Source organism: Gorilla gorilla, chromosome 10, assembly GCF_029281585.2.
Source record: "Gorilla gorilla gorilla isolate KB3781 chromosome 10, NHGRI_mGorGor1-v2.1_pri, whole genome shotgun sequence".
Taxonomy (NCBI): domain Eukaryota; kingdom Metazoa; phylum Chordata; class Mammalia; order Primates; family Hominidae; genus Gorilla; species Gorilla gorilla.
The window spans coordinates 49,781,505-49,798,559 of record NC_073234.2 but is presented as its reverse complement, the minus strand read 5'-3'; the positions used below and the strand labels follow the sequence as shown (position 1 = coordinate 49,798,559).

Below are 17,055 nucleotides of genomic sequence, written 5' to 3'. Positions count from 1 at the left end.
GAAAATCTCAGAACAAAACCAGAATGAAGGAGCAAAACTGTCAGAGGCTGTCAGGAAGGATGGGTACAGGTAGTGCCACTCAGCCTGCCGGGTTTTGCAGAGTTCGAGGAGCAGCTGCTGACATGGAGGCTCTGGAAGATGCCCAGTGGATGGGCATTTGGGTAATCCCAACATCACAGAGTCCCAAGGTTACCACAGAAGGAGATGGCATCGTTGAGTCTCAGGGTTGGGAGGAATCTCAGAGGCCCTACCAGATGCAGAATAACTTCTCCATTCTAGAAAAGTGGTCAATGTCTGCTTGTCACCGCACACCCAAGTGGAAGGTGACTCATCTGGCATTCATTTATTTTGTGTACATCTCTGATAGTTATTCTCTCTTAATTAAGGAAAATCTTTCCTGGAATGTCCACCCAGTGGTCCTAGTTCTGGCAGCACACAAACAAATCCAATAACACACGCTAGTCTTCTAGACATCTTAAATCAGTTCCCCATCCCCGCCGAGCCTTCTCTTCACCAGGACAAACAACTCTAGCTCCTTCTGCTGTGTCTCAGTGACTCCCCTGAACTCCATTTACCAACCTCATGATTTTTCTTTTGACTTTCACTTTCTAGAAAAACAAAGCAAAATAAAATAACGCAGATACCCTAGAGCCAAAAACCAAAATCACATTTAATTCATGTGTGTTCCCTTTCTACTCTTTATCACTCTGCTGACACCTTCCTATGTGGTTGCTGTCATAGTGCTTTAGGATGCTACCTTTTTCACATAATGGGATGGACTGAAAAATGCCACAAATTCTTTGCTGATCTTCCCATCAAGAGATGGCACCTATTTCTCCCCCCTTTGAAACTGGGCTGGCCTTTTGGTGTGTTTTGGCCAATAGAACATGGCAGAATAGTAAGACTTTCAAGCCAGAATCAAGAGGACTAGTGGTTCCCACCTTGGTCCTCTTGGGATTCTGCCCCAAGACCATCATGCAAAGAAGTCCAGGATGTGAGACGTGGTGGAGTGAGACGCCTGGCCATCCTGAACATTCCAGCCATTGTAGCCAAGGCCCCAGACACACAAGTGAGGCTGTTCTGTACCATCCAGCCCTGAATGCAGCTTTGAGTGGGGCCAGGAGAGACCAGAACTGCCCTTCCAACCCACATCATGGTATGAAATAATATATTGTTGATGTTTTAAGCTACTGAAGTTTGGGCAGTTTATTACGCAGCAATAGATAACTGATATGTTTATAGTAGAAGTCATTTTATCAAGCGCTTTTTGCCCTACACTTACCCAGAGGGTTTTGTTCTTTTGCGATAATAAAATATTTATCTACGGACCTTCTCTTAGCAAGGTGTCTCCAGCCTAGGGCCCCCTGCCATGGGGGGAGGGATTCCAGCTATCTCATTGTGCCAATCAGTTGGCATTGCTAGGAATGTGTGCCCAGCTTGGGAACAAGCTGCCTAAGCTGGGAAACTAGACCCTTGTTTTATTTTTTTAATTTTTATTTTTTGGAGACAGAGTCTCACTCTATCACCCAGGTTGGAGTGCAGTGGCATGATCTTGGCTCATTGCAACCTCCACCTCCTGGGTTCAAGCAATTCTCCTGCCTCAGCCTCCCAAGTAGCTGGGAGTACAGGCGCACGCCACCACACCTGGCTAATTTTTTGTATTTTAGTAAAGACGGTTTCCCAGGCTGGTCTCGAACTCCTGAGCTCAGGCAATCCACCCGCCTCGGCCTCCCAAAGTGCTAGGATTACAGGCATGAGCCTCGGTGCCTGGCCTAGACCCCTGTTTTAAATGACAGTTGTTATAGAAAAACACGATGTCTGAAACTGACAGTAAAGAAGAGTGTTCTTCAGTGGCAGGTATCTCACTAATATTGGGAGGGGAGGAGTTAGCAAGCTAAAGGAAACGGGCAGATGGGAGAGGCCAATGGCAGCATCTCTTGTGGAATCAAGAAAGGAATGGAATAGCTTCCATTTCCAACAAGTTGTGTTTTTTTGTTTTGTTTTGTTTTTTGTTTGTTTGTTTGTTTTGTATCTTTTTTGGGTCTTTGGATTCCCAGTTAGTGAGGTATTAGCAGAGTTACAGAAATCAATTCATTCCAGCAAACAATTTTGACCACCTATTAAGAACCATACCCCGCACATAGGGGTACAGAGTTAAACAACACAGTGTCTGCCCTCAGGTAGGTTCATTTAGAGTTGTTCAAATCCAGATGCGTTGGCTGCAAGTAGCAATGAATGTAAAGATTTCAAGACATCTGCAGTAGCTGTGCTGTAACATGACAATATCTGTGGGTTTTATTGATGACAAATTCATAGGTACTGCTAATCCTTTTGGAGTTTGTTGCCTACATTCATAATTGAAGAAAATGCTAATTTTCAGTTAGTAATCAGAAAAATAAGATTTTTTTCCCATTAGAGTTCACAGGCCCCCTAAATCTTTCCACAGATGCTAGCTTCAGAACCCCTGTGTCCAGAGCAACAGCAGAGGTGAGAACATAAAACAGTCGTTTCCATGTTATCACAGCGCAGGTGCTCACCTCTCACCACACAAGATGCTGAAACTGTTCAAAGTAGCTGGGGGAGCCCAAGTGCCTTCTGGGGCGACTCCAGGAACTGGACAGTCAGGCATTCTTGGAGCCATCTGGCTTTTGCACCCTTTGATGAATCCACACCAATCTCCTCTCCACTGACAGTCCCTCCTCTGGCTCCTAATTTCTGCTCCTGTAAAACTTTGACTTGCAGGGCTTTGTTTTGCCATGGTGCTTTATTTTCTGAATTTTTAGAAAACATTTGAAATAATTTTAAACTTACAATTGCAAAAATGGTAAGATAACAGAGTATACACTCATGTTCACCAAATTTTTAACATTTTTGTCATACATATTTGTTTTATCATTCCCTCTATCTGTTGTGGGAAGTCAGGGACCCCAAATGGAAGGACCGGCTGAAGCCATGGCAGAAGAACGTGGATTGTGAAGATTTTATGGACATTTATTAGTTCCCCAAATTAATACTTTTATAATTTCTTATGCTTGTCTTTACTGCAATCTCTAAACATAAATTGTAAAGATTTCATGGACACTTATCACTTCCCCAATCAATACCCTTGTGATTTCCTATGTCTGTCTTTACTTTAATCTCTTAATCCTGTCAGCTGAGGAGGATGTATATCACCTCAGGACCCTGTAATAATTGCATTAACTTCACAAATTGTACAGCATGTGTGTTTAAACAATATGAAATCTGGGCACGTTGAAAAAAGAGCAAGATAACAGCAACGTTTAGGAAACAAGAGAGATAACCTTAAACTCTGACCACCGGTGAGCTGGGCGGAACAGAGCCATATTTCTCTTCTTTCAAAAGCAAATGGGAGAAATACTGCTGAATTCTTTTTCTCAGCATGGAACATCCCTGAGAAAGAATACGCACCTGGGGGTGGGTCTCTGAACTGGCCCCTCTGGGCGTGGTCGTCTCTTATGGTCGAGACTGCAGAGATGAAATAGACTCCAGTCTCCCATAGCGCTCCCAGGCTTATTAGGAAGAGGAAATTCCCGCCTAATAAACTTTGGTCAGACCAGTTGATCTCAAAACCCTGTCTCCTGATAAGATGTTATCAATGACAATGGTGCCTGAAACTTCATTAGCAGTTTTAATTTCGCCTCAGTCCTGTGGTCCTGTGATCTTGCCCTGCCTCCACTTGCCTTGTGATATTCTATTACCTTGTAAAGTAGTTGATGTCTGTGACCCACACCTATTCACACACTCCCTCCCCTTTTGAAACACCATAAAAACTTGCTGGTTTTTGCAGCTTGTGGGGCATCACAGAACCTACCGACATGCGATGTCTCCCCTGGATGCCCAGCTTTAAAATTTCTCTCTTTTGTACTCTGTCCCTTTATTTCTCAGGCCGGCCAATGCTTAGGGAAAATAGAAAAGAATCTATGTGAATATCGGGGCAGATTCCCCAATATCTATCCACGTATATGTATGTGTTGTATACATACATACATATATCTATAATGTATGCTGTACCTATATTTTATATGTATACACACAGTTTCCTAAAACAGTTTGAGAGTAGGTTGCATACATCATGTCCCTTTACTCCTAAACACTTCAGTGTGTGCACTAAATAGGGATATTCTCTTACATTTTCACATTACAGTGATCAAGTTCAGGAAATTTAACATTGGCATATAACTTTCATCTAATCTATGGTGCATATTCCAATGTCTTCACTTGCCCTAATGATGTCCCTCATGGCCATCCTTTCCCTCTACAGCAGGGGTCCCCAGCCTTTTTGGCACCAGGGACTGATTTTGTAGAAGACAATTTTTCCACCGACTGGGGGGGATGGTTTGGGGATGATTCAAGTTCATTACATTTATTGTGCCCTTTATTTCCATTATTATTACATTGTAATATATAATGAAACAATTATACAACTCACTCACCATAATGTAGAATTAGTGGGAGCCATGGGCTTGTTTTCCTGCAGCTAGATGGTCCCGTCTGGGGGTGATGGGATACAGTGACAGATCATCAGGCATTAGATCGTCGTAAGAAGCATGCAACCTAAATCTCTCGCATGCAGAGTTCACAACAGGGTTTGTGCTCCTGTGAAAATCTAATTCCCCTGCTGATCTGACAGAAGGCAGAACTCGGGCAGTAATGCAAGCTCTGGGGAGCGGCTGTGAATATGGATGAACCTTCACTAGCCCACTGCTCACCTCCTGCTGCGTGGCCTGATTCCTAACAGGCCACGGGATTGGGGACCCTGCTATAACAGGACCCAGCCCAGGAAGGGGTGCTGCATTTGGCTTTCCCACATTTTCAGCCCCCTTCCTTCTGGAAGAGCACCTCAGTCTGTCTTTGTCTTTCAAGTCAATATTTCTGAAGTATACACACCAGTTATTTTATAGAGTGTCCTTCAGTTTGAGTTTCTCTGATAAGTCCTTGTGATTAGACATAGGCTATACATATTTGGCTAGAACAATATATAAGTTATATATGTTTCCTTGGGAAATCACATCTGAGAGTGTGTGATATTCATTTGTCCCTTATTGGTGATAATGCATTGCTTAGTTTCTGCACTACATATTTACTATTTTTCCTTTGTAACTAATAACTCACTTGTGAATGGATATTTTGAGACTATGTAAATGTTGTGTTGTTCATCAAACCTCCCCCCGTATCTGCCTTGATTGCGATGCATTGATGGCTCTTTCCTAAATCCATTTTTACTATGGCGGTTGTAAAATCGTTACTTTTTAAACGTCACTTCTTTCGTATTTATCTGTCAGTGTCTATCATTTATCTGTTTCTTAATACTATGAACTCATGGATTTTTATTTTATTCAATGGGTTATGACTCTCCTTAACTATTTTGATGTTTAAATTTTTTATGGCCCAGATTTTGCCAGTGGAAATCTCATAAAGCTGATTGCTGTGTCTTTTATTACGTATGCTCATCATATTTTTAAAGCACTTCCTCACTCTCAGGCATACTAAGGCATTCCAGGCTCATCTTGTGCCTTCCCTGCTTCAGCTCTGGAATCAGCAATTTCTCCAAGTAGCCCTGATTCACAAACAAAGATATGCTCTCAGTCAATAAACACATAAAAACATGTCAATATCATTAATCATCAGGAAATTCATATTAAAATCACAATGATATAACACTACACACTCACCAGAATGGCTAAAATTCAAAGAATGACAATTAAAAAACATCAACAAAGATGCAGATGACTAAAATGCACACCAACTGCTGTTGAAGCTACTTTGAAAAAAATTAACAGTTTTTTATAGCTACACTTAGAAAGCTTTTATACTTACCATGTGACCTAGAAATCATAATCCTACATATCAACCTAAGAGCAATGAAAATATGTGTCCACACAAAGACTTGTACATGAATGTTCATAGCCACTTTATTCATAATTGTAAAAAATTAGGAACAACTCAAATGTTCATTCACAGGTGATTGGATCAATACATTGTGGCGTATCCAGGCACTGGACTACTTCTCTGTAACAGATAGAAATGAACTCTGATACACACCGCAACACGGATGTTAATCTCAAAAACATCCTGCTGAGCCAAAGAAGCCAGACACAGAAGAGTATACACTGTATGATTCCATTTACATAAAACGCCAAAGAACACACATCTAATCCATGGTGATAGAAGCAGCTAAGGGGTTACCTGAAGCTGGTGGGAGGTGTGGGGCTTGCCTGGGGAGAAGTATTATAAGGGAACTTGATGAGGTGATGGAAATGTTCTATATTTTGATTTGGTGAGGAGTGGTGGTTACAAGGGTGCATGCCTTCATCAAAACGCATCAAATTGTATCCTTAGAATGGATTCACTTTACTATATGTAAATTACACTTCAAGAAATTTGACCAGGTGCAGTGGCCCATACCTGTAATCCCCAGCACTTTGGGGGACCGAGGCAAGCAGATCATCTGAGGTCAGGAGTTTGAGACCAGCCTGGCCAACATGGTGAAACCCCATCTCTACTAAGAATACCAAAAAAATTAGCCGGGCATGGTGGCGCACGTGTGTAGTCCCAGCTACTCAGGAGGCTGAGGCAGGGAGACTCGCTTGAACCCAGGAGGCAGGGGTTGCAGTGAGCAGAGACCGCACCACTGCACTCCAACCTGGACGACAGAGTGAGACTCTGTCTCAAAGAAAAAAAAAATTACACTTCAAGAAATTTAATGAAAAAGCTATATAAAAAGGCATGCATAGAGAGTTATCACTTTCTTCCCTGTCCCTTCCACTGAGTATTGTGCTGGAGCCAGCTTGTCCTGGCTTGCAAGAGCCCATTCTGTACACCTCTGTAGGTAGCTTGAATACAGTGGGAGTATTTACACCTAGGAAACGCCAGCGTTACAAAGCAGGACTTTTGCAGGTTGTTTTGCGTGGATCTGGTTTCTCGCCCACTACGGCCTCTGCTTTGTCTACTCCCCACCCCAGCAGGTAACCCATGTCACTGGTTTCTGGTTTAATTTGCCTGTGTCTTTTTGTAAAAAATAAGCAAATATGTGTTTGTTTTCTCATTTCCTCTTTTTTTTTTTAACACAAAATCAATGTACTATACATGCTCTTTTGCATTTAGCAATTCAATTTGTAGCGATCATCTCCATTCTTTCTACAGCTGCATAGTGCTCTGTGACTGTACTGTAGTTTATTCAACCAATCTCCTACTTTGGGGCATTTACACGGTTTCCAGTAATTTGCAGTTACACATAATGCTGCAATAAATAACCCTGTGCCTATGTAGTTTTGTATTGTTAGAGGGGTCTCTTGAATTTAAATTCCTAAAAGTGGGATTGCTGGGCCAACTAGCAGTTCTATTAGATATTGCCAACTTCCTCTGCATAGTGCTGTACTATTTTGTGTTTTTACCAGCAATGTAGGAGAGTGCCTGTATCCCCATGACCTTGCCAATCACGTATGTTGCTAAGCTTTCAAATTTGTGCTAATCTTATGGATGAGGAATGGTATCTCAGTGTAGTTTCAAATGCATTTCCCTTATTATGAGTGAACTGAACAGCTTTTCATGCAAAAGATATGGTACAGACTCTTGCTCCTGCCGGACAAATCCTTGCATTTGTAGAGCCCATTCTTGTCTGACCAAGCCTTGTTCTCTCCCTGAGAGAATCTGACGGGCCCCACCTGTCTGTGAATTAGTTGTCAACACAGCTGTACTCAGCTCTGATCAGCTGCCTAGGCCTGTTCAGTGATAGGGGATTGCGGGTTGAGGGAATTCTCAAAAGTGGGTGTGGAAAGAGCAGAAACTGTAAGTATGAAAGATGCTGAGTGAAAATCAGCTCTAAAATGTGTGTTGGAGCCAAGATGGCCCTTTTGCTAAGGCTGCTGTCAGACAATTCCATCATTCAATACATATTTTTTGAGTAACTACTATTCATAAAGTACTGATATAGGCACCATAGAAGAGACTTTTTTTGTATTAAAAATGTATTACGGAACATCTCAAACATATACAAAAGTAGAGAAAATATATAATGAAGTTTGATGGACTCATGACCCTGCTATCTATCCATGCACAACTATCAACTCACTTCCATTTTTTTTCATCTATATACCATATGCCTCCCTCCCCATGGCTTTAAATCATCTCACCTGTAAATATGTTACCCTGATTCTCCAACAGATAAGAACTCACAACTATAAGAACATAACCACAACATCATCATACCTTAAAAATTAACAGTCCGCCGGGTGCAGTGGCTCAGTCTGTAATCCCAGCACTTTGGGAGGCTGAGGCAGGCAGATCACCTGAGGTTGGGAGTTCAAGACCAGCCTGACCAACATGGAGAAACCCCGTCTCTGCTAAAAATACAAAATTAGCCAGGCATGGTGGCGCATGCCTATAATCGCAGCTACTCGGAGGCTGAGGCAGGAGAATCGCTTGAACCCGGGAGACGGAGGTTGCGGTGAGCTGAGATTGTACCATTGCACTCCAGCCTGGGCAACAAGAGTGAAACTCTGTCTCAAAAAACAGAAAAAAAAAATAACAATAATTGCTTAATAGCAAGTATTCACTCAGATTAGGTTTGCATGTTTGTTTATTTTTAGTTTGTTTGAATCATCACCCAAAGGTCAATATATTGCAATTGATTTCTATGTCCCTCAAGTTTCTTTTAACTTGTAGCTTCTTGCCTTCCTTTCTCTCTCTCCTTTCCCTTGTAATTTGTGTGTTGAGGAAACCATGTCATTTGTCCCATCAGGATTTTGCTGATGGCGTGCCCCTGTGTTGTTATTTAAAATAGTCCTCCATATCCTCTATTTCTTTTAAGTTCATATTTGATGGAGGAGGGCATGACTTTTCAGACAGGCACAAAATGTACGGTTGTCTCTCCTTTTGAGATGTCAGCCAGCATGTTTGATCTATTATTCGTTCTTGAGGGCAGGGGTCCCCAAGCCCTGGGCCATGGACTGGTACCTGTCTGTGGCCTGTTAGGAACTGGGCTGCACAGCAGGAGGTGAGCAGCCGGTGAGTGAGTGAAGCGTCATCTGTATTTACAGCTGCTCCCCATTATGTGCGTTACTGCCTGAGCTCCGCCTGCTGTTAGATCAGCTGCGGCATTAGATTCTCATAGAAGTGCAAACCCTATTGTGAACTCCGCATGCGAGAGATCTAGGTTGCACACTCCTTATGAGAATCTAATGCCTGATGATCTTTCACTGTCTTTCATCACCCCCAGATGGGACCATCTAGTTGCAGGGGAACCAGCTCATGGCCCCCGCTAATTCTACATTATGGTGAGTTATATAATTATTTCATTATATATCACAATGTAATAATAATAGAAATAAAATGCACAATAAATGTAATGCACTTGAATCATTCTGAAACCATACCCTGCCCAGTCTGTGGCAAAATTGCTTTCCATGAAATCAGTCCCTGGAACCAAAAAGGTTGGGACTGTTGCTTAGGGGATACAAAATGGTGATATTTTAATTCTATTATTCCTTCTTTATTTATTAGCTGAAATATTTCCGCAAAGGGAAACTTCTCATTAGCTATTTGGTTATCCATATTTCTAGTTCCCATTGGAAAGGCTGGATAAATGCTTGAATCTTTCCCTGTTTTTACCAGTTTTCAACACAAGAATTGGTTCCCTACCATGGAAAATACAAATTGAATCCAACATGGATCCTGCGCTCAAGGAGCTTCCCATCTAGTAGGGGGATAAGACATGTAGACAGAAGTGATGAGAGAAGCCAAGAGGGGCAGAGGACTATGGGCACACGCAGAGGATTCAAGATTATTTGTAGCACCGCTATTCAAAATAGGCCTGAAGTGGAAACAACCCAAATATCAGCAGCAGAAGAGATAAAGGAATTGTGGTATATTCATGAAATAAAATAACATACAGCAGTGAAAACAAGTAAGCTAAAGCTACACACAATAACTTCAAAAAATTTCACAAACATATTGAGTGAAAGAAGCCAAAAGTAAAATAATATATACTATATTATTCTATTGACATATAAAGCTTTAAAATGGGCAAAACTAATCTATGGTAGTAGAGGTCAGAAAAGTGGTTATCTTTGAGGATCAGAGTGGAGTTAGCGACATTGAGGGACCCACAGAGGATTTCTGAAATGCTACTAATGTTCTACTTCATAACCTGGGTGGTGCTTACCTTGTGATAATTCATTGAACTGTATATTTATAGTGTTTGCATGTTTTTGTATGTAGACTTCACTCTAAAAGTTAATTTTAAAAGAGTTGCATCCTGGGGCGGTGGCTCACGCCTGTAATCCCAGCACTTTAGGAGGCCGAGGTAGGTGGTTCGCCTGAGGTCAGGAGTTCAAGACCAGCTTGCGCAACATGGTGAAACCCTGTCTCTATTAAAAATACAAAAATTAACCAGGCATGGTGGTGGACGCCTGTAGTCCCAGCTACTCAGGAGGCTGAGGCACGAGAATCGCTTGAACCTGGGAAGCAGAGGTTTCAGTGAGCAGAGATTGTGCCACTGCACTCCAGCCTGGGTGACAGAGCAAGACTCCAACTCAAAAAAAAAAAAAAAAAGAGTTGGATCTTACATTCTTAGGGAAGTAAAACTGCAGAGAGGTGTGATGGAATTAGGGTAGATTATATATGGAGGGATTCTTTTAGTTTCAAAGTAGCTGTCACATTTCTCAAGCAAAACATTGCAACATACAAGATATTTTATATACATGCAAAGAAATGCATGGTATATAAAATGGTACCTGAAAGAGGAAAATAAAACTAGTTCTTAGATTTAAGCAAATCTCAGATACCACTTACCATTAAATGCATAGTTATTCTATAAACCATTAAGAGGGGAAAAAAATGCTGTCAGTTAAGTATGAAGCAATGTCTTAACGATGGTCCTGGGCGATGCAGGAATTGATTATGTATCAGCTTCTTGCTGCCTTGAGATTTCTTTGATTTATTTCAAGGGATTTGGCAGATTTCCCTACTTTCAGTTGCCTTGGCTTATGATAGACCTTGCTTTTGCGTGTATTTCAGCAGCAAATGGAACACCAGTTCATCTAAGTATGGGTCTCTTCCTTTCTTAGGTCCTATATAACTTTTTGTTGGTCTTTACAAGACAATTTGGAATTTTGGCCATTCCTCCAAAGTGAAATGTCTGCTTTATCACTATCAATCCCCTCCTGCTGCTGTATTTCCCTGCCTTTCTGTGACTACAGTAACCCTTGGTTGCAATTAGCAATCATTTAAAAGACATTTTAAGCAGCAATCAAACTCATCGATGGTGATGCCAATATAATAGCTATGGCCAAGTTCACACAAGGGAAGGCAGTGACACAGCTGCTGCCTGGCCAACAGCGGCTGGAAGAGGCTTCTCGATTTCAGAGATGTTAAGATGTGAAAAAATATGCATCCTAGAATTGATGAATCAGTGTGTTGAAGGAAAAGGCAAAGTCAGAAAATTACTATTTACAGAGTTAGAGGAAGTCTTACATACTTGCATAATTTGGGCTGAAAATAAGCAGTGATGTATTTCAAGGACTTAGAAGAAAATCAGGGAATAGGCCAAATGAAAATAACATAGTTTGCCTAAAATAAATATACTATGCCTGATGGAGGTTGGTATTAATTAACTTGATAGAGAGAAGATGATGGCTCTCCCTTTCTGCTGGGGAGGCAAGGTGATATAACTTAGAGCAGTGGAATGCTGGTGAATATTAGCAAATGTGCATGGAGATGTAGTTTTTCCAGAGAGCTATTTTATTATGTTTATTAAAAATTTTTTCCTGAGAACTGATTTAATAGATGTTAATTATAAATTTTACTGACATAAAAGATGTGCAGCACACAATTCACAAATAATGTTAAACACAGACATGCCTCAAAGATAGTTCAGGTTCAGTTCCAGACCAACGCAATAAGGTGACTGTTGCAACAAAGTGAGTCCGTGAACTTTTTGGTTTCTCAGTGCATATATAAATTATGTTTACACTATATTGTAGTCTGTTAAATGTGCAGCATCATATGTCTAAAAAACAATGTACATACTTTAATTTAAAAATACTTTATTGCCAAAAATTTCATCTGAGCTTTCAGTGAGTCATCATCTTTTTGGTGATGGAGGGACTCACCTTGTTGAGGGCTGCTGACTGATGAGGGTGATGGTTGTTGAAGGTGTGTGTGGCTGTGGCAATTTCTTAAAATATGATGACAATGAAGTTTGCCATATCAACTAACTCTTCCTTTCATGAAATATTTCCCTGTAACATGCAATGCTGTTTGATAGCATTTTACCTACAGTAAAACTTTTAAAATTGGAGTCAATCCTCTCAAACACTGCCAATGCTTTATCAACTTAAGTTTATGGGATATTCTAAACCCTTTATTGTCATTTCAACAATGTTCACAGCATCTTCACCAGGAGTAGATTCCATCTCAACAAACCACTTTCTTTGCTCATCCATCCTAAGTAGCAACTCCTCATTTGTTCAGTTTTTATCATGAAATTGCAGCAATTCAGTCACATTTTCAGGCTTTACTTCTAATTCTAGTTTCCTTGCTATATTCACCACATCTGCAATTTCTTCCTCCATTAACATCTTGAACCTCTCAAAGTCATCCATGAGGGTTAGAATTTACTTCTTTCAAACTCCTGTTGATGTTGGTATTTTGACCTCCTTCCACAGATGACAGATGTTCTTAATGGCTTCTAGAATAGTGAATGCTTTCCAGAAGGTTTTCAATTTATGTTGCTCAAATCAATCAGAGGAATCAGTATCTATGGCAGCCATAGTCTTACAAAATGCATTTCCTAAATAATAAGACTTGAAGGTTGAAATTGCTCCTTGATTCATGGGCTCCAAAATGGATGTTGTGTTAGCTGGCATGAAAACAACATGAATCTCCTTGTACATCTCCATCAGAGCTCTTGGGTGACCACATGTATTGTGAATAAGCAGTAATATGTTGAAAATAATCTTTTTTTTCCTGAGCAGTAGGTCTCAACAGTGGGCTTAAAATATTTAGTAAACCATGCTGTCAACAGATGTGCTGTCATCCAGGCTTTGTTATCCCATGTATAGAGCATAGCCAGAGTAGATTTAGCATCATTCTTAAGGAACCTGGGATTTTCAGAATGGCCAATGAGCACTGGCTTAAACTTAGAGTCACCAGCTACATTAGCCCCTGGCAAGAGAGTCAGCCTGTCTTTTGAAGCTTTGAAGCCAGGCATTGTCTTCTCCTCTCTAGCTGTGACAATCCTAGGTGGCATCTTCTTCCAATAGAAAGCTGGTTCTTTACACTGAAGACCTGTTGTTTCGTGTGGCCATCTTCATCAATGATCTTGGCTGGATCTTCTGGATAACTTGCTACAGCCTCTTTATCAGGACTTGCTGCTTCACCTTGTACTTCTATGTTCTGGAGATGGTTTCTTTCCTTAAACCTCATGAGTTTAAGGAAACTGTGCTAGCTTCCAACTTTTCTCCTGCAGGTTCCTCACCTCTCTCAGCTTTCATAGAATTGAAGAGAGTTATTGCCTTGCTCTGGATTGGGCTTTGGCTTAAGAAAATGTTGTGGCTGGTTTGATCTTCTATCCAAACCACTGATACTTTCTCCATATCAGCAATAAGTCTGTTTAGCTTTCTTAACATTCATTTGTTCACTGGAGTAGCACTTTTAATTTCCTTCAATGACTTTTTTGTTGCATTCACAACTTGGCTAACTGGTGAAAAAGGCTTAGATTTCAGCCTGACTCAGCTTTTGACATGCCTTCCTCACTTAGCTCAATTATCTCTAGCTTTTGATTTAAAGTGAGAGATGTTAAAGTGAAAGGAATGTTTTTTCTTTCACTTGAACACTTAGAGGACATTGTAGGACTATCAGTTGGACTAATTTCAATATCGTTGTGTCTCAGGAAATAGGGAGGCCTGAGGAAAGGGAGAGAGATGGGGGAACAGCCGGTCACTGGAGCAGCCAGGGCATACAATATTTATGGATTAAGTTCGCCATCTTATCTACGTGCAGGTCCTGGTGCCCAAAACAATGACAATAGTGACATCAAAGATCACTGATCACAGATCACCATAACAGATATAATAATAATGAAAAAGTATGAGAATTGGGAGCATTGCTAAAATGTGACACCAAGACACACAGTGAGCACATGCTTTTGGGAAAATGGCATCAGTAGACTTGCTTGATGCAGGGCTGCTGCAAACCTTTGATTTGTGAAAAACATGATATCTGCAAAGCACAAGAATAGGAACGATGTCTGTATGTAATGCTCTATTGTAAATGACCATATAGCCATTTGATTCTCACAGAATGCTTTTGTTGATATTTTTCCTGAAATCTGTATCCATAACTAACCTATAGTTGCAACTGACAAATGAGTACAGTTCTGATGTGAATGTTGGTTGATTTTTTTTACATTAATAAATAAAATCAAAGTGGAAGAGCAAAGACATATTGGAACTTCACTCACTTGTCAACGACATGAGTGACTTTGCTGAATTGATTAACAGTTTTCTAATTCTAGAAGACTATTTCTTCGGTGTTTTTGTGTTATGCAAAATGGAACAGCTATAGACATGACAGACTTTTAAGTTTAATCTATAGACATTACACACTTTTAAGTTTAATCTGTAATGTTAATAATATAGATTATCTTTAAAAATCTGTATTATTAACATTTTCCTACCACTTTCTTAACTCTAGCTAATCCGCACTATGCCAAACCAAGCTGTAATTTGTAACATGTGCCAATTGCTACATTGTAAATACTCTTATCTTGGCCAATTTCAAGCTAGGATTCTGACCTTATTGGATGTGGAGTTGGGAAGAGATGTTCAGCAGCACAGTGATATATCGTATTTCTACCATGTAGATGGAAGAGGTGTAAGTCAACTTAGGAGCACAGACAATAGTCAAAGGTAGTAATAATAACTAAGAAATGATACACTTTGAATATTTATTACCTTGTTTTAAATACAACTTACTTAATTGTAAGTTTACATCATTTAATTTTTAGTAGTGGCTGTGTTTAACAAATGCTCACAGGCCGGGCGTGGTGGCTCACACCTGTAATCCCAGCACTTTGGGAGGCTGAGACAGGAGAATCACTTGAACTCGCGAGGTGGAGGTTGCAGTGAGCTGAGATCATACCACTGCACTCCAGCCTGAGTGATAGAGCCAGACTCTGTCTTGGGAAAAAAAAAAAAAAACCCTCACAAAATTCCTGAAATTTTAACTATCAGGTCTTGCAAGGCTTTATAAGTCAGCTCCAGCATACCTCTGCTTTGGAGTCAGACAACTTTAGGTTTAAATTTAACTTTACCAGTTCCTTGCTCTCCAACCATGGACAATATAAGTAGCCTCTTCAAGCCTCATTATTTCTGTAATAAGGCTAATAACACCTGCATCATAGAGTTGAGTGAAGATGAAACAACATAAACTTTTAACATGCCAAAATCAACGCAAAGTAGGAACCCAATATTAAATTCCTTCCCCGCTCTCTGGTCTTTTTCTTGTCTGATCCATCCTGAATACTGCTTATTAAACAGAGATATTCACATGTCATTCCTCTGACTTACAGTGGTCTTAAGCACACACTGCAGTTTGCTATCAAAGTCCACATCTCACCAATCTCATTTTTTCATTTCTCCCCAGGAGGTTGTCTATGCCCCAATCACAGATCTGATGGTGTCTCCCACATAGTCCCCATAGTCCCTGGGGATCCCATCTCTACACCTTTGCTCATGGTGTTCCTTCCCATTGACTTCTTTGTAACATCTGTGCCACTTTCTTCCTTCCTCATCCAAACATACCTCTATGAGATTCCTCTTGTTAGCCCCATCTCATAATAGTATCTGACCTGTATTGAGTGCTGGGGATGTGCCAGGGGCTGTGCTAAGTGCTTTATCTGCATTATCCCAATTGGTTATTCCCATTTAAGGGTGACACAGAGGCACAGTGAGAGTACATAACTTGCCCAAGGTCATACACCTAAGTGGACAGTACAGCTGGGATTCCAACACAGGTAAGTCTGACTCTAGAAGTTGGGCTCTTAGACTTGTTGCCTGAATAACTACCTTTTAAATAAATTACCTCTGTTTGGGCCAAGTGCGGTGGCTCATGCCTATAATCCCAGCACTTCGGGAGGCCGAGGTGGGTGGATCACCTGAGGTCAGGATTTTGAAACAAGCCTGACCAACATGGTGAAACCCCGTCTCTACTAAAAAATACAAAAGTGGCTGGGTGTGGTGGCACGTGCCTGTAATCCCAGCTGCTTGTGGGGCTGACGCAGGAGAATTGCTTGAATCCAGGAGGCGGAGATTGCAGTGAGCCGAGATCATGCCATTACACTCCAGCCTGGGCAACAAGAGCAAAACACTGTCTCAGAAAAAAAAAAAAAATTACCTCTGTTTAATGTTAATATATTTTGCTCCTGGCTTTTTTTCATGTCTATGTTTATATGTTTTATTGCATACCACCTTCTTGAGGGTGGAGGTATTCATTTATCAAATATTTGTAAAGTGCCTTCCCTATGTAACAGGTACTATACTAGGCATTGGGGAGAGGGCCAGTCCTTGGTTAAATAAGTTACAAAACACCCATAGAGTGGAATACTATGCAGCTATAACAAAGAATAAGGAGGCTGTTTATATATGAACATGGAAAGATTTCTAAGCTGTATTGTTAAATGAATATGAGTAAGGCACAGAAGACATTGTATACTATGCCACCTTTTGTATAAAATATGAGAGACGGTTGAGTTGTGTGTGTGTGGCCAGCCACGGTGGTTCACGCCTTTAATCCCAGCACTTTGAGGGGCCGAGACAGGCAGATCACGAAGTCGGGAAATGGAGACCATCCTGCCCAACATGGTGAAACCCCGTCTCTACTAAAAATACAAAAATTAGCTGGGCATGGTGGCGCATGCCTGTAATCCCAGCTACTTGGGAGGTTGAGGCAGGAGAATCACTTGAACCTGGGAGGTGGAGGTTGCCATGAGCCAAGATCATGCCACTGCACTCTAGCCTGGTGACAGAGCAAGAC

General features: G+C 40.9%; 1 pseudogene; it reads right to left on the bottom strand.

Annotated features, from left to right (window-relative positions):
• The window catches only part of LOC129525979 (tigger transposable element-derived protein 1-like), a 40,434-nt pseudogene extending 26,567 nt beyond the window's left edge, over positions 1-13,867 (bottom strand).
• Positions 13,868-17,055: the final 3,188 nt, after the last annotated feature.